This window comes from Schistocerca nitens, chromosome 3, assembly GCF_023898315.1.
Source record: "Schistocerca nitens isolate TAMUIC-IGC-003100 chromosome 3, iqSchNite1.1, whole genome shotgun sequence".
In the NCBI taxonomy this organism is placed as follows: domain Eukaryota; kingdom Metazoa; phylum Arthropoda; class Insecta; order Orthoptera; family Acrididae; genus Schistocerca; species Schistocerca nitens.
In genome coordinates, this window is record NC_064616.1 from 840,265,740 (window position 1) to 840,290,666 (window position 24,927).

General features: G+C 40.2%; 1 protein-coding gene across 1 annotated transcript in view; it reads left to right on the forward strand.

The window, feature by feature from the left end:
- LOC126249445 (toll-like receptor 6) overlaps positions 1-23,566 on the forward strand; it is a 326,659-nt gene extending 303,093 nt beyond the window's left edge. Inside the window, exon 2 of the mRNA XM_049951099.1 lies at positions 20,591-23,566. The gene's annotated coding sequence lies outside the window, so the exon portion shown is untranslated. The remainder of the gene's footprint in view (positions 1-20,590) is intronic.
- The last annotated feature ends 1,361 nt before the right edge of the window (positions 23,567-24,927 follow it).

A 24,927-nucleotide genomic window follows, 5' to 3' on the forward strand; every position in this document is an offset into this window, starting at 1 on the left:
GGCGAAATACCCTCAGACTTCAAGAAGAATATAATAATTCCAATCCCAAAGAAAGCAGGTGTTGACAGATGTGAAAATTACCGAACTATCAGTTTAATAAGTCACAGCTGCAAAATACTAACGCGAATTCTTTACAGACGAATGGAAAAACTGGTAGAAGCGGACCTCGGGGAAGATCAGTTTGGATTCCGTAGAAATGTTGGAACACGTGAGGCAATACTAACCTTACGACTTATCTTAGAAGAAAGATTAAGAAAAGGCAAACCTACGATTCTAGCATTTGTAGACTTAGAGAAAGCTTTTGACAACGTTAACTGGAATACTCTCTTTCAAATTCTGAAGGTGGCAGGGGTAAAATACAAGGAGCGAAAGGCTATTTACAATTTGTACAGAAACCAGATGGCAGTTATAAGAGTCGAGGGGCATGAAAGGGAAGCAGTGGTTGGGAAAGAAGTGAGATAGGGTTGTAGCCTCTCCCCGATGTTATTCAATCTGTATATTGAGCAAGCAGTAAAGGAAACAAAAGAAAAAATCGGAGTAGGTATTAAAATTCATGGAGAAGAAGTAAAAACTTTGAGGTTCGCCGATGACATTGTAATTCTGTGAGAGACAGCAAAGGACTTGGAAGAGCAGTAAACGGAATGGACAGTGTCTCGAAAGGAGGATATAAGATGAACATCAACAAAAGCAAAACGAGGATAATGGAATGTAGTCAAATTAAATCGGGTGATGCTGAGGGGATTAGATTAGGAAATGAGACACTTAAAGTAGTAAAGGAGTTTTGCTATTTAGGGAGTAAAATAACTGATGATGGTCGAAGTAGAGAGGATATAAAATGTAGACTGGCAATGGCAAGGAAATCGTTTCTGAAGAAGAGAAATTTGTTAACATCGAGTATAGATTTAAGTGTCAGGAAGTCGTTTCTGAAAGTATTTGTATGGAGTGTAGCCATGTATGGAAGTGAGACATGGACGATAACTAGTTTGGACAAGAAGAGAATAGAAGCTTTCGAAATGTGGTGCTACAGAAGAATGCTGAAGATAAGGTGGGTAGATCAGGTAACTAATGAGGAGGTATTGAATAGGACTGGGGAGAAGAGAAGTTTGTGGCATAACTTGACTAGAAGAAGGGATCGGTTGGTAGGACATGTTTTGAGGCATCAAGGGATCACAAATTTAGCATTGGAGGGCAGCGTGGAGGGTAAAAATCGTAGAGGGAGACCAAGAGATGAATACACTAAGCAGATTCAGAAGGATGTAGGTTGCAGTAGGTACTGGGAGATGAAGAAGCTTGCACAGGATAGAGTAGCATGGAGAGCTGCATCAAACCAGTCTCAGGACTGAAGACCACAACAACAACAACAACATTTACGGATGCCAGACCCATCGCATCGCTGTCGAAGGCTATTTGAGGACTGTGGCGTATCGAAAGACGAACCTCCAACCTACTGTCCGGTCATACCGTCAACATTCCGGCGATGGCTGCGTCTTACAGTCAGTGCAAGAGTACATCACGTCCATCTCGTCACCGTGATCCTACTTGAGGCACGAATCGACCATATGCGGTATTTGTTGGCCTGAATCCCATGAAGCATGCTGTAGACCACTTGAAACTGCTAGCACATCGTCAAAGGAAATCCGCACCCACCGGATGAGCTCAAGAAGGCCACCATCAAAGAGTAATGCAAGGTTGAGCAGCAAAGTCTGGACCACCGCTTAAGAACCATGCGATGTAGGATCCAACTGAACTTACTTATGTTTTAAGATGCGCACTTTCGAAAACAACAGCCTTATGTAACTTCCTGGCAGGTTAAAACTGTGTGCCATACCGAGACTCGAACTCGGGACCTTTGCCTTTCGCGGGCAGGTGCTCTACCGACTGAGCTACCCAACTGAAGCTATGAGGACGGGTCGTGAGTCGTGCTTGAGTAGCTCAGTTAGTGTTGGCACGGTAGCTCAGCGTGTTCGGTCAGGGGGTTAGCTCATCTCTCTAACAAAAAAACTGAGTAAATAGATCAACGAAAAATCTAAAGGGACTTCATCGGACGTCCACTCCGAAGAAAGTCAACGAACGATATAGAATAAAATGAGATAAAAAAAGTCTCGGTCTGGCACACACTTTTAATCTGCCAGGAAGTTTCATATCAGCGCACACTCCGCTGTAGAGTGAAAATCTCATTCTGGAAACAACAGCCTTAGTTTGGAAATTCTTTTTATCTTCCTGAACTCTGTTGTTTCATTTGTTGGGCCCCTTTAATCTAAACCCACAGAGGTTCGCTGATTTGCCGATAGTATAAATCTTTTTAAAATAGTTTATTGCACGGAATGTTGTAGTTTGTTTCATAGTTATTGGTTCATCATTTTTGTGGTTCAAATGATTCAAATGGCTCTGATCACTATGGCACTCAACTGCTGTGGTCATCAGTCCCCTAGAACTTAGACCTACTTAAACCTAACTAACCTAAGGACATCACACACATCCATGCCCGAGGCAGGATTCGAACCTGCGACCGTTGCGGTCACGCGGTTCCAGACTGTAGCGCCAGAACCAAAAAATGGCTCTGAGCACTATGGGACTTAACATCTATGGTCATCAGTCCCCTAGAACTTAGAACTACTTAAACCTAACTAACCTAAGGACAGCACACAACACCCAGCCATCACGAGGCAGAGAAAATCCCTGACCCCGCCGGGAATCGAACCCGGGAACCCGGGCGTGGGAAGCGAGAACGCTACCGCACGACCACGAGATGCGGGCGCGCCAGAACCGCACGGCCACATTTTTGTGGATAGAGACTATCCAGACGGATGTATAATGGCAATCCGGAAAGCAAGAAACGATCGATCGCGAAATGGAAACGACAGTGAAAATCCGATGAAATTTGGCATAGATGTGTTGGACAGTGTCTCTACTATGCCCGTAGATAGTATCATGTCGCTCTTCTCAGTTCTAAGCGCACAGTGAGCGTTTATAGATGCCTCAAAAATAGTGTCTCTCGCCAAGAGATTTGGCCTTATTTCATGCAACCCCACAAAACGCAACTGACATGTATTTCCTTCTTCATGACAGTTCTCTGTGCGAGCCCTGATTTCTCTTATTTTATCATGATGATCATTTCTTCCTATGTAGGTGGATGTCAACAGAATGTTTTCGCAATCGGAGGAGAAAACTGGTGATTGAAATTTCATGAGAAGATCCCGTCGCAACGGAAAACGCCTTTGTTTTAATGATTGCCACTCCAATTCACAAATCATGTCTGTAGCACTATCTCCCCTACTTCGCGATAATACAAAACGAGCTGCTGTTCTTTGTACTTTTTCGATGTCATCCGTCAGTCCCATCTGATGCGGATCCCACACAGCACAGCAATACTCCAGAATAGGGCTGACAAGCGTGGTGTAAGCAGTCACTTTTGTAGACCTGTTCAACCGTCTAAGCGTACTGCCAATGAATCGCAGTCTTTGGTTGGCTCTACCCACAACATTATCTATGTGATAGTTCCAGTTTAGGGTGTTTGTAATTGTAGTCCCTAAGTATTTACTTGAATTTACAGCCTTCAGATTTGTGTGACTTATCGCGTAATCGAAAGCACTCATGTGAATAACTTCATACTTTTCTTTATTCAGGGTCAACTGCCACTTTTCGCACCATACAGATATCTTATCTAAATCATTTTTCAATTCGTTTTGGTCATCTGATGACTTTACAAGACGGTAAATGACAGCATCATCTGCACTCGTTCTGTTGGATAAAGTTTTGTCAACATTTACAATACTTATCTCGTGAAAGCTCGTGAACTGTAAGAACCATATATCATGTTGCGTTCACTAGGGATCAAAAAATATAAAATAATGTTCATTTTAACCTGGAACTAAAATTTGCGATGAAGCTAATTAATCAAGATGGTTTGTCCTGAGTGAGTCTGCGAAGTCCAACATGCAGCTGCATGTAGAGTCGGAAATGGCGATAGAAGATGAATCCGAAACACTGTCATTAGATGTGCTATAGTGAAACTTCTGACTGAACACGAAATCACTGTCGATAACACAGTTGTTCACGGCATTTATAGTTAACGAGCTAAGAGGTCTGAGGCCATACAGAGGCTGTAGAAAAATCAGACGAAAGTAATATTGACTTAATTGTCAATTTCTTTTCAGCGAGGGAGACGGCTTAAATTAAACAGGCCAGCGAGAGGCGACAGCGGAAAGCAGTTGTTGGGACGATCGTTCGCAGGAGCGCTCTTGTTTCCGCGTCGCCTGCCGATGCATTATTCATTGCTCTTCAGCAGACCCTGAGGGGGTTCTCGGCCCAACATCAAAACACTTCATAGACACTCCAACACTCCGCACGAGCGCCATTTCCGGCTGTAAGGGAACTACCAGTATCGAATACATTATTCCGCTCACATACCCGCGCATAGTTAAACTGCACGTGCGTGTCGAACACAGTTACGCCTTCCCTAAAATTGATGTACAGTGATGAATGACGAACTAATGCTGCATATAAAAAGAATAGCAATGTATTTCTTTTTTGAGAAATATTCGTCAATAGTTTTGAAACCCTAAGAACAAGTATCGGTCTTCCGATGATACCTATAGAATTTTTAGCGAATATGTTATAAATTAAATTCAAAAGACGTTGGGTGTTGATAAGTGTGAATGTTACGGAATCTCAATTTGTTGCAAAATATGTACAGGAATTAGTTGCAGAAGACTGGAAAATGCTGGTAGAAGCCGACCTCGTGGAAGATCAGTTTCGTTTCACGCGACAAAACACTGACTCCACTGTGTTGAAAAAAGGCAAACCTAATTCATACGAAGGTCGTCCAATAAATAATACACCACATTTGTTTCAAAACACGTTTGTTGTTAAGAGAATTCAAAAAATGGTTCAAATGGGTACAAACACTAAGGGACTTATCGTCTGAGGAGATGAATCCGAAATACTGTCGTTAGATGCGCTGCCGGCCATGGTGGCCGAGCGATTATAGGCGCTTCAGTCTGGAACCGCGCGACCACTACGGCCGCAGGTTCGAATCCTGCCTCGGGCATGGATGTGTGTGATGTCCTTAGGTTAGTTAGGGGACTGATGACCTCAGATGTTAAATCCCATAGTGCTCAGAGCCATTTGAACCATTAGATGCGCTATAGTTAATCTTCTGACTGAACACGAAATAGTCCCCTAGACTTAGAACTACTTAAACCTAACTAACCTAAGGACATCGCACACATCCATGCGCGAGGCAGGATTCAAACCTGCGACCGTAGCAGCAGCGCGGTTCTGGCGCGTCTTTCGATGAGTCTGCCTTGTGATCCTACAAACTTGCTAGCCTCCCGTAACAAAATCTTCCTATACTGTGCATAAAAATATAACAACGAAAATGTAACAAGTGTGGGCACGGGTTTGGCATAAACACCACAACGCAATCTAGCCATCTGACCTTATGCAGTCTTCTGTAACACCACATTTCATAAGCTTCTTTCTCGTCCTGCCTGCCATACAAGACATAATTCCAGAAAAATATCTCCGTGGAAGACTCCCTTATACTAAAATGTATATTCGATGTTAACAAGTTTCTTTTCATGAAATCGCTTTTCTTGTTTTATCAGTTTACGTTTTACATCCTCTCTAAATATCGTCCATCATCATTTGAGTTACTGCCCAAATAGCAAAACTCGGCCACTCCTTCCAGCGTCTCATTTCCTTATGTACTTTCCTGAGCATCGCCTGATTTACTTCGGCTACCTTCCATTACCCTTATTTGGCTTTTGTTTATTTTTATCTTATGTCCTAGCGGTGGTCTAGCGGTTCTGGCGCTGCAGTCCGGAACCGCGGGACTGCTACGGTCGCAGGTTCGAATCCTGCCTCGGGCATGGGTGTGTGTGATGTCCTTAGGTTAGTTAGGTTTAAGTAGTTCTAAGTTCTAGGGGACTTATGACCTAAGATGTTGAGTCCCATAGTGCTCAGAGCCATTTGAACCATCTTATGTCCTCCTTCCAAGACAATCTCCACTTCGTTCAACTGCACTTCCGAGTACTTTCCTGCCTGTGACTGATTTACAATATCATAGGCAAGCCTGAAAGTTTTTATTTCTTCTCCATGAATTTTAATTCCTTCTCCAAATCTATCGTTGGTTTCCTTTACTCGCTACTCAATGTACTGACTGAATAACATCGGGGATAAGCTACAAGCATCTCTCACTCACTCTTCTACCACAACATCCCTTTCATGCCCTACATCTCTTATAAATGGAGTCTATCTTCTGTATAACTTGTAAGTAACCTTTCCCTCCCTGTACATTACTCCTCCTATCCTCAGAATTTCAAAGAGGAGTATTCTATTTAACATTGTCGAAAGCTTTCTCTAAGCCTGTAAATGCTATAACGTAGGTTTGCCTTTCTTTAATCTATCTTGTAAAAGAAGTCCTTTATCCAGTATTGCCTCGCGTGTTCCTACATCTTCCGGAACCCAAACTACCCTCTGCATACTTGTTCCACTGATTTTCCAACTGAGCTCTTGATGTTCATAAAACAGCTTCTCTTTCCTCCAAAAGTCTATTCAATTTTCATGTAGGCGGTCTTTAACTTTCCTTTAGTTACACGTGCGTCTATAGTCTTGAATGTCTCCTTTAGCCATTCCTGTTTAGTCATTTGCACTTTCTGTCAATCTCATTTTTATACGTCTATATTCCCTTTTGCCGGCTTCATGTTCTGAATTTTTATGTTTTCTCCTCTCAACAGTGAAATCCATTACGTCCTGAAGTATCCACTCATTTCTAAAGTTCTCTTTTTCTTGCAGTTGCTTCAATTTGAATCTTCAGTTCATAAGCAATCAATAGTGGTCAGAGTAAAGTCTGCCCTGGAAATGTCTTACAGCTTAAAATTTGATTCCGAAATGTGTGTCTTACCATTATGTAACCAATACAAAATCGTCCAAAGTCTCCAGGTCTCTTCCACGGATACACCCTTCATTCATGATTCTTAAACCAAGTTTAGCGATGATTAAATTGTGTTCCGCGTAAAATTCTACCGCCCGGCTTCCTCTTTGATTCCTTTCCCCCGTCCATATCCTCCTACTAGTTTTCTTTCTCTTCCTCTTTCTACTATCGAATTTCAGTCCTCCATCACAATGAAATTTGCCTCTCCCTTAAATATCTGAATAATTTCCTTTACCTCGTCGTACATTGAAACATATAGTTTCCGAGCTCGAGCCTCGGTCCGACACACAGTTTTAATCTGCCAGGAAGTTTCATATCAGCCGCATTTCGCTGCAGATTGAAAATCTCATTCTGGAAGCGTCCCCCGAGCTGTGGCTATGCCATCGTAATATCCTTTCTTCGAGGAGTGCTAGTTCTGCAAGGTTCGCAAAAGAGCTTCTGTGAAGTTTGGAAGATAGGATACGAGGTGCTTCCAGAACTGAACTTCTGAGGACATTTCCTGCGCTGTGCTTGTGTGGCTCAGTTGGTAGAGCACTTACCCGAGAACGGCGAAGGTCCCGTGTTTGAGCCTCGGTCCAGCACACGCTTTTAATCTACCAGGAAGTTTCAAATGGCTCTGAGCACTATGGGACTCAACTGCTTAGGTCATCAGTTCATAAGTTCTAGGGGTAGAACTTAGAACTACTTAAACCTAACTAACCTAAGGACATCACACACATCCATGCCCGATTCAGGATTCGAACCTGCGACCGTAGCGGTCGCGCGGTTCCAGACTGTAGCTCCCAGAATCGCTTGGCCACCCCGGCCGGCCAGGAAGTTTCAAGTTTGCTATATTTTAGGTATGTGCTTTATAGAGCCTCATTCATCAGATTTAAAATATCGATTGAGAGGGTATCACTGCCTGGAGCAGTTCCTTTTTTCAACTTTGTTTGTAGCATATTAGATTTCTGATGGGGATGTTTCTGGGATTTGTGAAACAGAAGCATCCAACTAATGTAGTTGGGGGAGGGGAGGGGGAGGGGTTGCGTCGGATGGTGGACTAGCAAGGCCGCACAGGTTATATACATAGATCAAAAAAAGAAAAAAAGAATGGTAGAGCACCTCCCCACGCAGGCAAAGGTCCCGAGTTGGAGACTCGGTTCGGCACACAGCTCTAATCTGCCAGGAAGTTTCATGTCAGCGCTCACTCCACTACAGAGCGAAAATCTCTTTCTAGAATCATCATACATTCTTTCAATCTATTCATCATATGCGGTGCTAGCTGGCGAATGAACGTGTACTGCAGTAGTGGATTTTTGCTTCTTGTCTCTCTTGGCTACGATTATGTTTTCATTGTGTTTCTCATAGTAGCTTACCTGTACTCCTTTTTTTTTTGTTCATTGGTAGACGTACTCCCTCATTCCCCTACAACCGAGCGAGGTGGCGCAGTGGTTAGCACACTGGACTCGCATTCGGGAGGAAGACGGTTCAATCCCGTCTCCGGCCATCCTGATTTAGGTTTTCAGTGATTTCCCTAAATCGTTTCAGGAAAATGCCGGGATGGTTCCTTTGAAAGGGCACGGCCGATTTCCTTCCCAATCCTTCCCTAACCCGAGCTTGCGCTCCGTCTCTAATGACCTCGCTGTCGACGGGACGTTAAACACTAACCACCACCACCATCATTCCCCTACTTGATTTTTTATTTATGATCCTCTACTGACCCGTCCAGAACTTCTGTTCTTCCTGCCACCGAACTTCACTAATTACCACTATATCTAACTTCAACCTACCCATTTCCAATTTTCAATTTTCTAACCTATCTGCTCGATTACGGGGTCTAACATTCCACGCTCAGACTCGTAGGATACTAGTTTTGTTTTTCCTGGTGACGACCTCCTCCTGATTTGTCCCCATCTAGAGATGTGAGGGGGATTATCTCTCCTCTGGAATGTTTTACCAAAAAGGATGCCATCATTATTTAACCATACAGTAGAGCCCTCAGGAAAGATAACGGCTGTAATTTCCCCTTGCCTTCAGCGTTCGCAATACTAGTACATGTTACAAAGCCAGATCAGTTGATCATCCAGACTGCTTACCTGCAACTACTGAAGAGGCTGTTGCCTCTCTGCCGGCCGAAGTGGCCGTGCGGTTAAAGGCGCTGCAGTCTGGAACCGCAGGACCGCTGCGGTCGCAGGTTCGAGTCCTGCCTTGGGCATGGATGTTTGTGATGTCCTTGGGTTAGTTGGGTTTAACTAGTTCTAAGTTCTAGGGGACTAATGACCTCAGCAGTTGAGTCCCATAGTGCTCAGAGCCATTTGAACCATTTTGTTGCCTCTCTTCCTAAAACACCTGTTTGGGGTCTCCACAGGTACCCCTCCGTTGTGATTCGACCTACAGTATAGCTATCTGCATCGATGAGGCATGAAAACTATCCCACATCGGAGAAGTCCGTGGTTCATTGAGGAGACGATTTCAGTCAACATTTTTTTACATGTACTATTTTTCTGCATAGTCTCTATCACGTTATATGGTCATACACCAGTGTTGTGTAAGAGAATGTACTCCGTTGCTGGTAAATGCCCTTGTCCTGTGCTCCTTTTCACTGCATGAATTACGCTCTCATTATGTTCAAAGTGTGCCCCACTTAAAGCATCCTTAGTGGCCCTAGAAGGTCGGGGCTATAGCATGGATGATGGTTCAAATGGTTCTGAGCACTATGGGACTTAACATCTCAGGTCATAAGTCCCTAGAACTTAGAACTACTTAAACCTAACTAACCTAAGGACATCACACACATCCATGCCCGAGGCAGGATTCGAACCTGCGACCGTAGCGGTCGCGCGGTTCTAGACTGTAGCGCCTAGAACCGCTCGGCCACTCCGGCCGACACACTTTTGAATATCCATGTCTCTCACTCACAGCGCTATCAAAGCCTTCCGTTACATGTAGAGCCATTTGACGTGTTGTGATGGTCCTATCTGCGCGAGTAATGGTATCTTCGCGATCCATCATGTGACACGACATCCCGAATGCGGCCCAACATGGCGCTGTGTTTCTGCGTTTGCAAATGCTTAAAATCTCTTTACCTGCCTCCTCAACAGTGCGTCTATCAACAGCATCATTACCTTACACTGCACACAAACGTTTATCGATGTTCACCGCAGTTTCAGTTACAGTGCATTACTTGTAACGGGAGTCTTGCATAGACGGCACTTTGATGGTTCACTACGGCTCTGCCTGAGTCGGAACTGCTCGAAACGTAGCACACGTACATAAGAATCACCAAGTGTGGAACACCTAAAAGGACGCTTTCCCATATACATCAACGGCTGTAAAAATATAGGGACATTACTTATTCAATGACTCTTTCACCATTTGTAGATCCAGAGATATTCTTTGACACTGTTGACTGGAATACTGTTTTCGAAATTCACAGGGTAATAAGGATAAAACACATGGAGCGGAAGGATCTCTACCAACTGTAAATATACCGTACTACAGTTATAAATCAAAAAACATTAAAGGGAAACAGTAGCTGAGAACGGAGTCAAACAGGGTTGCAGCCCATCTCTGATGTTATTTAATCTGTACATTGAGCAAGCCGCGAAGGAATCCAACAAGAAATTGGAAAAGAAATTTAAATTTTATACTGAAAAAACTAAAACTTTGAGGTTAGCAGATGACAATCTAATTCCGTCAGAGTCCACCTGCTTAGCTGGGTGGTAACGTGTTCGCCTCCCATGCAAGCAGGCCGGGGTTCGATTCCCGACCGGGTTGGAGATTTTCTCCACTCGAGTACTGGGTGTTGTGTTCTCCTCATGATCATTTCATCTCATCACCGGCGCGCAAGTCGCCTGATGTGGCGTCGGCTGAAATAAGACTTGCAGATGGCGGCCGAAATTCCCCGTATGCGGCATCAAAATGGTTCAAATGGCTCTGAGCACTATGGGACTTAACTTCTGAGGTCATCAGTCCCCTAGAACTTAGAACTACTTAAACCTAACTAACCTTAGGACCTCACACACATCCATGCCCGAGGCAGGATTCGGTCGCGCAGTTCCAGACTGTAGCGCCTAGAAACGCTCGGCCATCCCGCCCGGCCGGCAATGCGGCATCCCGGCCAACGATGCCATACGCCCATTTTTTCATTTCCGTCAGAGACGGTAAAGGATTTCGAAGAGCAGTTGATCAGACAGGTTATAAAAGTATAGGAAGCGATCAAAAAGTTTTCGTTTGAGGACGTCGCTGCAGCGTATATCGAACGTAGCGTGACTCTGATGCTGGTTTATAAGCACCGACATGCAGTCAAGTGATTAGTGTGGCAGTGGTGTATTTCTAACGTGCGTGCAGTAAATACGGAAACGTGAACGCTGCGACTTTATTACCAAATGCGTCCAAATAGGGCCAACATGCTGTTACTCATTTCTTGGATGCCGATGGGCAAACACCGGTATACGTCCATCGGAAAATGAAGAATGTGCATAGGACACCACGTCTGTCGAAAACCACCGCTGTGTAATGATACGCCAAGGTGTGCTGCTGCTTCATGATGACGCACGTCCCCATATCACAAATGTCGTAGCACATAAGTTACACCATATCGAACTCGAGCACCCACCATATAGTTCTGATCTCTTCCTGTGCTATTATCACGTCTTTAGTCCCTTAAAAAAACCTTGAAGGATCTATGATTTCTGTCAAACGAGGATGTGCAGCAGGCAGTTACAGACCTCTTCATTCTGCAGGACACGGTGTGTTACCAAACGGCTATGTTCAAACCGGTGCGTCGTTGGGATGATTCCTGTCGGTGATTTTGTCTGATCGGCATACCGATTCTGGACTGTACAGCCTTAGAACAGAAACTTTTTTATCACCCCTTATAAAACAAAGGCACCAGAAAGTAGTCCATTTATGGCACGTGGTGCTGAATCAGTTATACTAGGGAATGAGACGCTAAACGTATTGTATCTGTTTTTCTAATCGAGCAGCAAAAGAAGTGACAATGAAGGAAGTAGAGAGGATATAAAATGCAGATTGGCAGAAAAGTAATCGTAAAAACGAGTTTTTTTTACATCAGATATAAATGTCAGTTTTACAAAGATTTTTGTGAAGGTGTTTATCTCATGCGTATCCTAGGACGATAGTGAAGATGGTCCAGATGGCTTTAAGCAGTATGGGACTTAACATCGTAGGTCATCAGTCCCCTGGACTTAGAACAACTTAAACCTAACTAATCTATCACACACATCCATGCCCAAGGCAGGATTCGAACCTGCGACCGTAGCAGCAGCGCGGTTCCAGACCGAAGCGCCTAGAACCACTAGGCCACAGTATCCGGCTACGAAAGTGAAACGGAAACGATAAATGGTTCGGACGAAAAGAGAATAGAATGCTCAAAATTAGATGAGTAGAGCGGATAAATAATGAGGAGGCGCTGGGTTGAAATGGGACGAAAAACGGCATAACTTGGCTAGAATAACAGAGCAGTTACGGTACACTTCCTGAATCATCAAGGAATCGTCAGTTTTGTAATGAAGAGAAATATGAAGCGTAAAAATTGCAGAGGGAGACCAGGGACTGACTACAGTAAACATGTTCTAATGGATGTACGAATGCGTTCTGAAAAGTTATGCCTCCGATTTTTGTCATGCGAAAACTGTTAAGGCTTTTCAAATTACGCAGACGTTATTAACACTCTACACCTTTTTTCTTCATGTTTATTTGTCAACATAGTTACTCTGGCGACGAACACATTTTTCCCAGTGAGAGATGTAGGTTTACCACTTACAGCAGTATTTCCCTTTCCTTTATATTAGTTCATGTCATTTATCTCTTGAAATCTTTATTTGCTTTCCTTCGCTCTTAATATCTTACAGCCATAAAACAGTGCAAAAATTAATTCGGTTCATGTTACTACGAAAGCGCACGAAGCTGGCAGTTCACCCTTGGTATGGAACTATTATAATGTTGTTCCACCGTTACACTGCTTATACACGATGCGGTCCCATTTTAGGCACAATGTTAATGATGAGTCACGCAAAATGGGGCGTTTAAAACGGGGCAGCGACCGCGTTGCGTTAACCCAAGGCGGCAAACGAACGTCAATTTGCAAAGCTGACAAATATAAACAGCGCTGTTGTTTGCATTATTCGCTTGGCACAGCAAAGGCCGTCTGCTATTTCATGAGCGTAGACCTTAGGTAAGCACAGAGGGTACACGCACTGGCGTGGCACAACACGTGCGTGAGGGCGCTGTCTATTAACTCAAAGCAACACAATCACTTACACTACGTAAACATTACCGCACCCACCGCGTACTGCATTTAATTATTTAGACTAATGTGTTACATATGACTGTAAGAGAAAAGAGAACTTAAATCTTCAAGGACAGAGACAACCTTCAGAAAATGTTATACAAATTTTACTCTTACAATGTGGCTAAATGTCATCAAAACACTCACTGCTGCATACCCGAAATCATATAATGTTGGGAAACATTATATTATTCCCAGTGGGAAATAGTCTTTATCGTAATGTTATTTGTGACAAACGGTAGTTTATCAACAAAACTGAAGTTTCCGTATTGGCAAACGTACGTCTAGTGAAACCACAAAAATTGAAGGCGTTGAAATTTCGTTGCCATAAATACAATGTACAAGTTACTATTTCTTGATGTTCACAGTAGGCCGTACGTTGAAATGACTGGCACATTGTCCAGGTCCGTTCCTAAATCTGCGTTTTTTTTTTAATCGTGTAACCGTTTTTCCGCCAGTTTCCTGATTTGTAGGAAAATAATGTTTTCTTTTCTTGATTTGATACACAGTTCCAGCTTTTAAAATGATTGTTGTTTGTATACTTATAAAAATATTAATATTTCTCCTTTTAATGTGTGTAGATTTTAAAATAAATTTCATACGTGTATATTTAGGAATAAATAGGCTCTTTCATTAGAAAAACTAAGAAGTCTGTAATTTTCATAACCGTTCTCACAACAGACAGAGAACATCTGACGTGAAGTCGAGTCAACGAGTTATATCAGAGACTTAGACGGTTCTTCAACGGTTTTGAATGCGTATTTCTTGGGCTCCTAAAGTTTTGCGCAGACTTACTGAATCTCTTTTAGTGTGCTAGAAGTGTACATATCGCATGAAGCAGCTATTCGGGTAGCAATGTACTTCTGGCACAAACGTGAGAGTTGCATAAATTACATGGCTTCAGAGGTCCGACAGCCAATTAAATGACGTTGTCAGCAGAGGAGAGTTCAGCTGCCTTGAATTCAGAGTAAATTACTCGTCCACACAGCTGGGATTCGCGGAAACCTTCTTAAATATCCTGTTGACAATAACTAACTCCCTTCTTCTGTCAGTATCTTCGGAAAACACATCCCAGTTACATGTTTAGTGTCTAAGTTTCATATCTGGGTGGTCATAAATGGTCGGAGGGAATACACTGTCGTTGTTTCACATGAATGACAGGAAATGAGCGATCAAGCAACGGAACCTTTTAATTTCGCTTATTGCTCCCTGGCATTATAATTTTCTGCTGCATACGTCGTAATTCACAATCTTATGGCAATGTCAGTAATACGGCAACACCTGTGTCAAATTCATGTGCTCGCTACCGTACATTACTGCACTAAGACCTTTTTCAGTCTCTTAAGTACGTTGAAAGACTGATAAGGTAACAATTAGTTTCAGTTTACATTGGTGTACCTAAGCCCGCAGATCCGGATGAGATCCGTAATGGCTCTTAATTCTGATTTATCAAATCAGTTCACTTGAAGAAAAACTTCACGGGTAAGAACAAAATTTAATATCTGACTTAGGTTGAGTTTGCTGAAATTAATTCGCGCCTGTGTGGCCCGAAACGAACCCTACACTAGATATGTATAAAACTGAGCTGTAGAGAAGCCCTTATGTACTTAAAGCAGCAATTAATTTGTGGCATTACCAACGAGAGTGGGAGTGAAGCAACATCTCATTCAGAATTATTCAGTACGGCGTTCACTGTAGCTGTACTCTTCAAACGTTAATCCATTCTGCTGTCTACAGTAAGTGCTATTTGAATGACATAGCCGGAAATCCGATACAGCCGTCAGTAACTGTGTGGCATATGGAATAACGGCCGGAAGCCACGATGAAACTACGTCGGAAAGATAACTGGTGGGAGTACTTTCATGTGTCACAGTCTCCACAACCGACATGCACCGTCCTATGTTTAACGAAGTGTAAGTAAAAAGAGCATGACGTGATTGTGACACAAAGGCGTAGAAGCGTAGCAAAGGGAGCGCAAAGACCTATTATTGGAGGCTACAGGTCGGAGCGGCTGACGTGGATGTATTCTAGTGTGTGCCAGTTGCTAAGCAGCGGCGTCGTTCGTGGCTATTCCAGGCTCGCGTGCGAGATAGCGAGGAACCGCTTGAATATTATGGACACTGGGCACGGAACTGCCAGAGACTCTTTAACACAATCGCTTTTAAGCGCTAATACTCTCTCTGTAGTAACAAGCAGTTCTCTAACAATACATGAAATATTTCTGCATGAAATATTTCCTTCATTCACTGAAAAAAAAATTATTCTCTTGTAAGTTAAATGCTGAATTCATTTCTACTCGTGTGTCAATTTACCGTCCATATAATGTCTATTGAATAGGACGTCGATTTGCAGCCTAGCGTCAGTTCTCAAAGGGGCTCATCAGCGAAGCAGCATTCTGCTGCTGGTTGTGTCCAGTTGGATCGCCGAAATATCGAGTCAAGTTGATTTTAGGATCCGGCAGCAAACCTGAAGAGACTTTCTGACTTATTACACCGGGAAAACCTACGAAGTCACTTGCTTTAATTAACGTCAATAATTAAAAAGTAAAAACATTATTTTTTCTGCTTTTGTGTATAACGAAGTCACCGTTGCATCTTTCTACGTCAGATTAAACTGGGCAACAAAAAAATAATTTTTGAATGTTTCGAGCACTTCATACGGCAATTCTTACTAATTTTGGGTTGAGAAAAACAAATATGACAAAGAAAATTTTTTATTAGTTCCAGTTTCTATGATATACACAAGGTGGAAGTATTACATATCAACGGATTGAGAGAAAATGATACATTTTAATTACATACATGCTAACAACAATAAAAGTGCATTTGATTTTTTTAACTGGTAATTACATGCTAATAGTTCTAAATTGCTGTAAAAATACTTCGCAGATGGTCGTGTCCTAAGAGAATCATGTGGTGGCCTATTGACTTCGTCGTCTTTTAGCTTGCCTCTTGTAATGGAGTTCCGCAGAATCGCTACACAAAGACCAACAGTAATCCGCAAGCATTACTTCGTTTCAACGGCACTGATATCTTTGTTCCATAACAGAAATGTCCTGATGGAATCTCTCACCATGTTCACCACTAACAGCTCCACAACTAGGAGGGAAAAAGTCTGGGTGGGAGTGGAGAAAATGGATCTTAAGGGACATGTTGCATCCAAGGTTACTGTATTTTTGCAGGATCACTGTCACCAAATGCTTGTAGTTGTCATCTCTTTTGTTGCCTAAAAATCCATGAACAACACCCTTGAAGGCTTCCCAAGCTTCCTTTTCTTTCCCCTCCAAAACTTGGTCAAATGCAGGATCCTCTACAAGTTCTCTTATTTTTGGTCCGACAAAAATGCCTTCCCTAACGTTTGCATCACTTAATTTCGAAAATTTCTCTCTTATGTACTTAAAGGCCCATCCTTCTCGGTACATATCTTTGACAAAGTTTTTCAACAAACCCAGCTTGATACGCAGGGGTGGAAGAAGAACGTCTTTTGGGTCCACAAGAGGATTGGCAACGACATTTTTCTCGCTAGGGTGAAGATTTCTTGCAGGCCAGTCTTCTTTAATATAATGTAATTTCCTATCTCTAATGTCCCACATACATAAGAAGCAGCAATGCTTTGTGCAACCCAGTTGGATTCCTAAGAGTATGGAAATGACTTTTAGATCACTACAGATTTTCCATTTGTGTTCATGATATTTAATTGGCTGTCATATTTGCATATGTCTCCTTCATGTGAACAGCATGACCAACAGGAATAGACGAAAGAAGGTTCCCGTTGTGAAGTAACACAGCTTTCAAACTAAGCTTGGAGGAGTCTATGAATAGCCTCCATTCAATTGGATTATGGTTCAAATTCAAAGATTTCATCAATCCATTAATGTCGCAGCAAACAACAAGATTATTTTTCTTCTCAAAAAAGGGAAGCAGTTCAATGTGACGTTTTCTGTACTGTGAGATTCTCACATCACTTTGGAGAAGATTCCACTGCTGTAGTCGAGACCCAAGAATTTCTACATTCTCCTTTGACAGGCCAAGGTCTGTAATGAGATCGCTCAATTCCGCTTGACTCAGTCTGTGCGGTTTATCATCTTTTCCCTCAAAATCAGGGACATGGGATGTTGAAGGCTTCTTTGGTTCTTCTGGTTCCACACTGTCTTCATTTTCTACTTCAAACACACAATTTTCGGGTGGAGTAGGATCTGGTAAACTATCCGAATGTGGAATCGGTCGAATAGCTGATGGAATATTCTGGTACTGAACTGTTCTTTTCTTCATAGACAATCCTGCCTTTATAGGTGGAGTGAGGCAGAAATATCATTCATCTGTATGGTTTGTAGGCTCCCGCCAAATCATAGGCACAACGAAACCCATAGATCGTTTCTTCTTTTTCAGCCTTTGTCGCAGTGTAACTGAAAATGCGTTGCAACATATATGTGGAGCTCACGACTTATCCTGGTCCCCTACTTTCATATTGAAATAATACTGATAGGCAGTCTTTACAAGAGGCGTCACATTGCGTTTCTGTGAGGTAAATGTTATTTCGCCACAAATATAACAAAAGTTATTCACCATATTTACACATTTCCGCGGCATTTTTACATATTTTACACTAAAAAAGCACTCTCGAACCAGAAATTTTGCATTAATTTGAGTAGAAGCTACATGTAATTCACAGTCACAGCAACAGTATCTATGTTTATGACTTACAAACAGCTGAAGAGCATTTTTGTTTTGCTATTTGACATGTGTGCCAACTCCCAAAAGAAAGTTCCCCCAAATTTAAAATCTTCACTCTAAAAAATGAAATGTCACTTTATCTTCGGAACAAGAGCTAATATGTCATTTTTATGGTGATTTTTGAATTCAGCAGATGGAAATACATGTAAAATTACTATTTTTAAACCCAAAACATTTTCTTTGTTGCCCAGTGTTATGGAACCAAATGCACGTACCATACTGCAGTGCAAGTTTTCTAATTCAGAAACACATCTGCAACTCACTGGTGCGCATAGGTGCTCATTTTAATTTACGCAGTTCACTGAGAGAAAATAAAAATTGTCATCTATTAACAAACGGCGTCATGACGCGGTTAGTGAAACTACGCCACTTCCTCTTGCCACCCTACCCTCTTAGCCAATCTCAACGTATCCCACTGTGTTGTACCATTTAACCTGCAACAACATGTGTGATTTATAACGGATCCATTGATGGTTTTTTCCCAGCCAAAGTATCACAGAAAGAGGTACATTTACATTAACAATAACGTTGTGGACTTCGGCAGCAGAATAGAGTGATCCATTATTCTGGTAACCATTTACGATAACGGCTTATATTCACGCTGATTTCTTTTTCTTTTACTACAAGATGTAGTTTCAGGAAATGCTACACAAATTTATCCGATATTTTCAAAAGTATTTCAGTTTGTTTTAAGGCTTGATACCGTTCATTGTAACTCTTGGAAACGCTGAATTACTACAGGAAAACCCATTGGTCGTACGTAATTATGTCTCCCTTCCGTTTCTGTCATTCCAGTCTGGGAATGGTGACGCAACAGTTAAATGTAATTCGATAGAGCCATTTACTGCTGACATTTGCACTGCTGAAAGCATGATAATTGACAGACTATTTTCGAGGCAACAATAAAGGTTTTACATTTATATTGACAAAATTCCAGCACTGACAGCAATACGTAGCTCCTCTATAGGCTGGTAACCTGGTTTACGTAACTAATGGACGTTTTGTGTAACATTGGATATATGACTGTAAGGCTCGTGTACGTCGAAGAGAATGCGCCCAACGAACGTTACGTCGCAAATAATTGTTTACTTGTCAAAGCACAAATGAGTGATATGATTTTCTCTTCAGTGAAATTAAATACCGTGATATAATCCATAAAAACCGTATTCCCCTCAGTTACAGGTAATTTATGCAACGACAAAGAAATTCCTTTAAAAAACGATAAAACAGGAGCCATTGCCTCATTTCGCTTCCGCAGTATTTAAGTTACATTTATAAACTTGAATGTGAAAGACTCCTTGTGTGTCTTAGTCCTGCGTATGATTACTGTGTGATAGAAATGGAAAACTATTTTTTATTATATAGTGGAATATGAGGCCTCTAGATTTTTGCGATGCTTAAAAATCGTTTCCAGTTCACTTGCGTGTTATACGTTTGTGTTTATTCTATTTTAATTTGCTTCAGTCAGATTGGAACAAGCTGTTCTAAATCCTGCAGATATTATGTAAAGTTACGCGGTTAGAAATTCCGCAAGTAATTTAATACTAAACATATTCTCCAGCTGTTACACATAGTATCTTTCGTTACGCACAGAAAGTCGACAAGATTACGCGGTATTTACAACGAGTGAAGTTTGTGACCCATTGCATAACTTAGACCATTTCCGTACTCGATTGCCACGTTATGACGTCTCTGTCATTACATTCTGCCGCTGTATCAGAAATTTTGTACACGTGAAATCATAACACGTTTATTCTCAGTCCCATCCGCCAACACCAGACTACTCCACCTTGAGTAAATGTTGCTTACTGTCAATAATAGATTTAACGGGGTCTCCGCTGTTTCAAGGCATGTACGTTGAATGAATATATCAGGAGAAGGAGTGAGATACATTTTACGTATAGAAGTAATTATAAGATATCTTTGTGAAAGATTGGTACCGCAGTTATTGCAAGCTGACCGAAAGTTGATACGGCAACCGTGCGGTCCTTGGCGCTTCAGTCTGAAACCGCGTGACCGTTACGGTCGCAGGTTCGAATCCTGCCTCAGGCATTGATCTGTGTGATGTCCTTAGGTTAGTTAGGTTTAAGTAGTTCTAAGTTCTAGACCACTGATGACCACAAATGTTAGGTCCCATAGTGCTCAGAGCCATTTGAACCATTTGATACGGCAAAGAATTTCTCAGCTGTGATTGGCTTGGTTTTTTAACGAATAAACACATTTAATGCACCGGTTTATTGCTATAACTGAGCTGTGGCATTATGATTTTATGGCAGAAACAGAGCAGAAATCAAAGCAAATGCTGAAGACACTTGTCGCGCCCCGAAACATCAGGAACTAATTTCCTATACTTACTAAAAGACTAGATAAATTTTTTGTACAGAATGTCTTAGGAATTTTACATGAAAACAAATAAATGTTATACACAGTGTACCGGAAATAAGAACCAGTCTTGAAATAAATTTACCATATTTTTTTTAAAAAAAGTTCTCACCCTTAATGATCAACTCTTTGTACCTGAATTTTGTCATTGTCTTAACATTATTCTGTTTATTGCATATGTGACGCATTTTTAGTACATGTGCTCCTTCACTCTTTCATTAAGAATATCGTAATGTTATGTTTCAGTCGGAAGCTCTGGTCAAGAGACGTGGAGTGGCCCCTGGGTCACGGCTTCTACTACCATGTGATCACCGGCCGGCACGTCTGGACATCGGAGAACAACGACGTTAGCGGCGAAGATTCCGCCTAAAAGATTTTCGAATGTTACCAATGTTCGTCCATTTCTATAGCTCGTTTATCTTAATTGGTTAATAAAGATACACATTTATAAAGTACTGCCATGATGAAATCTGGCATGACGCTATGTATCACAAGTGATATCGTACCCTTGTTACAATACGAGAAATCTCACCGTTGCTAACGTTCACATCGCCGAATAAAACACAATGCATGATTCCTGAGTTAAAGAACGGAACCAGAAAGGTTACCTTTTTATAATGTGATCACGTGACCCAAAATCAACAGTACACTTTCACACTTCCTCTGGAAGATTGTTGCTATCCTCTTACAACACTTACGAGATTATGCATTCGAGATCTTGAAACGCAGAATTACTGCACGAAAACACACCAGTCATACAGAATTATGTCTCTCTTCCGTGGTTATCATATGCAACTAACGGAGGATATATTATACTACATTTGAAATTGTGGTGGAGAATACATTTCAGCCTGTATATCCCATTTCAGTTTCACTGCTTTTGTCCTGTTTCCAAATATTCTTCTCTAGTATTGGTGTCAGTAATCTAATAGTCTATGGAGACATATGTATGCATGATTGTCTGTGTCTATTTATTAATATCTGGGAAAATTAAGTCCCACAACTACGCAGCTGAATATATTGGCAGTATTTATTTATGTGTGTTATCCATGTTTACAACTTTCTATGTGCTTAATACTTTATTTATCATTCTATCATATCAGTGAGTTACTTCTGTAGGTAGTGAGGTCCTTGAAAACTACCAAAAGGCTATGTTTGGCCCAATAAATATGTGTAACAAGTGCTTGATGTTCAGACTTAGATAGCACAAATGGATGAACAATTGTATAATTAAAAAGAGAATTCGTGTCATACAAACAAATTTAAATATTTCAACACAGATACATACGATTGGTGTTTTCTTTTTAGTGTTGCAGTTACTGTGTGCTCTCTCTTAGCTGTGCTGAATGAATGCCGAGAATGGGAAGGACCAGAATAAACATCTCATTTTGCAGTCAGGGTACAGTGCCTCTCCGCTTGCTTGTGTGCATACTTTTCATCGACATAAATATGCAACGTTTTATTTGCTCGTGGAATATAACAACTGTGCTTACTATTCAGAAAATTTTATAAAGCAAGAAGCTGTCTGAATCCGTATATAAAAGTTTGCCGAGAAATAATTTGTTTGTCAGTGTATGTAGGTTTGTGTGTGTGTGTGTGTGTGTGTGTGTGCAAGTAGTAGAAAAGTCAATAACCATGATCGATTTCGGTGTATCTAAATGTATATATTAAACTGAATTATCGAGATTAAAATTTATTTTAAAATATATGCTCATAGAAATAAATTATGGTATGTATGTTATTCAATTGTTGTAATAATAGCGGGGTTTTGTTGTATAAGCGCTGCACTCAATGAAACGAGATAATAGTGACGATAACTTGTGTAACTGCATAGACATTTTCAGTCACAATTTCAGCACATTACTTGAAATTCAAAAAGAAGTTGTTTAGTCAGTTGTATATTAACACATATCACTTAATGCTTTGCAGTATATGGTCAGTGTTGTGATTTATTTCCTCGAAAAAGAGTTTATGTTTCATTAATAGTAATCTTATGTAGAGCAACCATTTCGTGATACTAATACAAATTGGAATGCATTATTTTCTCGAATGCAGCGTTTTTACAACTGATTTAGCACTGAAGTACATGTGCTGTTAGTTATGTGCCTGCAGATGTTATAATAGTCTGGTCAAAAATGAGCTTACCTCATCTAATGATTAGCATGTCTCATTTGTAATACAAATCACTGTTTTTCTTTCTAATCTTTTCTCAGTATCCTAAGATTTTCTATATTTCCGTGATTTTTCTCTTTCACAGAACATAACGTAGTTGAATACATGAAGTGACAGTGTTCAGTGTGTTTCACAATATGTCACAATGGAGAAAAGTTTCCATCCTGAACAGAAGATAAAATTTTAAGCTGCTTGTGGGTTAATGCATGAATTTGCTTTCTTGCTAGTTTTCTATCAGCAAGTATTCTCCATTTTTCGCATGATTTGTCCACATGTTGTATAAATTCCTGATATGTTTACTAGTGAATAAGATGTTGCAGCTCCTATATAACAGTATTGTATATGTGGTCTTCATTTACTTATTCATGTGTCTCTGGTAATTTTCAACATCATAAAACTGTGTGTATTTGTATTGTATCTAGCACAATACTGATAATATGTTTTGGTAGTCTTGTTAGTACATATAGGTGCTTGCCTCTCGTATTTCTTCAAGAGAAATTGTGCTTTACGGATCTCAATGTTAATGTTCTACATTTTTCTATGTGTTCTTGTAATAATCATTTATGTTTTTATACAGTCAAATATATCACCTAAATTTTCTTAAAACTTACCATGTATAGCAAAAACAAAAGAAGTAGTGCAGATTGTAATGTCCAAGCTGGAAAAATTCTATGCGACAACACCCATGCACAGAACAGTGCATACTGGAATTGATGATGATTCACCTAATTTGTTGAGGTGTTGACAATATACTCCTTTTCACATATAGCCCTAATTTATGTTTAGCAGATCAATGTGACAGAAGAAACAACACACAACCAGTATTTATTACACATCCATACATTACATTAACATTGCCTGTATGAATATAGACAAATTTGACACATATAAAATGTGATTAATGAATAACATTTAATTCATACAAAATTTAAATCATCATGGAAGCAAACCATTGCAATAGATGAATATATTTTATGATCTGTCACTAAACATAAAATAGTAATAATATCTATTATGAAATACATGTTCCTTGATTTTATGTGTTTATAATAACTAAGTGGCAGATTTATGAAATATGATATGAATATCAAATCTATTTTCAAGAATAAGTAAATGTATTGTGAATGTTTACACATGAAAACTTAAATCTAACTTCTCATTGGAAAATGATGTTTTCTGTTAGTAATTAGTCACCCTATATTATGCTGCAGATCTCTGACTGACTTGTAGGTATTTTTCAATGAAGGACACTTATTTTTTTCACACATTACATAACTGTACACCGTTATGACTTATAAAAGAGATCAATAGTTATAACATTTTAATTCCTTCCATTACAGAAGCTTGTTAACATGAGTAACTTTTACTATACACTGAATGAATATGATATAAATTATTTTATTGAATGTTTAGGATTTACTCTCAGATGTCATTTACATATCAATTACAGATTTTGTGCATGAACTACATGGCTTTTATCCTTTGATATCCCAAAATAACAAATCTTATTCAGAAATGACTCAAGAACAAAATATTTCATTGTCACTGAAGATATGTTTTACCTTATTTTATGTCTTACTGTGTGTGTTTATAGGAGAAATTTTGCATCTGATATTTATAAAAGAGATATTTAATTCTATAAATACCAGGATTCTAGTCACTGTCCCAATAAAATACCAAATAATGTTTAAATAAAGTTACATTTAATGGAAGTATGTTATACTGTTATACGTCCTGATTAATGTGAATTTAGTATTAAAAACAGTATGCATTTCTGAGTTGTATATGAGCCTTTTCTTTGAGTGTAGTTTTAAGATTTAATATTTTGTATTACCAGCATATATAAATTATATGAAACTTGTACCAAATTATTTATAGCATGTCATAAGGATGAAGTAAAGTATCCTTTGCTGTAACGTAATGTTTTTTATCAACTCACCCTGAGATGAAAAGGATGTCAGATGTCAGTTAGTACCATGAAAATGACAAATTTTACTCATTTGACACGTTTGTTGTATTTTAATTAATTCTGTTTGCACACACTAAAGTATGTGTGAGACACAGAAATATTGATGTAATGGAATTGGAATGATTTGATCCTTAATAACATTTCAGGAATACAGTATTGCATTTTGTTGACAGTAATTACACAATACTGAAACTATTTTGAAACTAGTAAGTGGTGATCCCCATTTTATGATGTTTTAAAGACAGTGAAATGGCTGAGCATCATTCTACAAATATTTGCAAGCGTCATTCTGCAAATATTTGCGAATAACTACAGTGGCCTTCACTTGCAAAATGTTGCATAAGAACGAAATGACACATTGAAGTTAAACAAAACTCCAATTTCGCTTACCAAGTGAAAACTTTTAGTCATTTTTTTATTTGAACGACTATATTTATTAAAT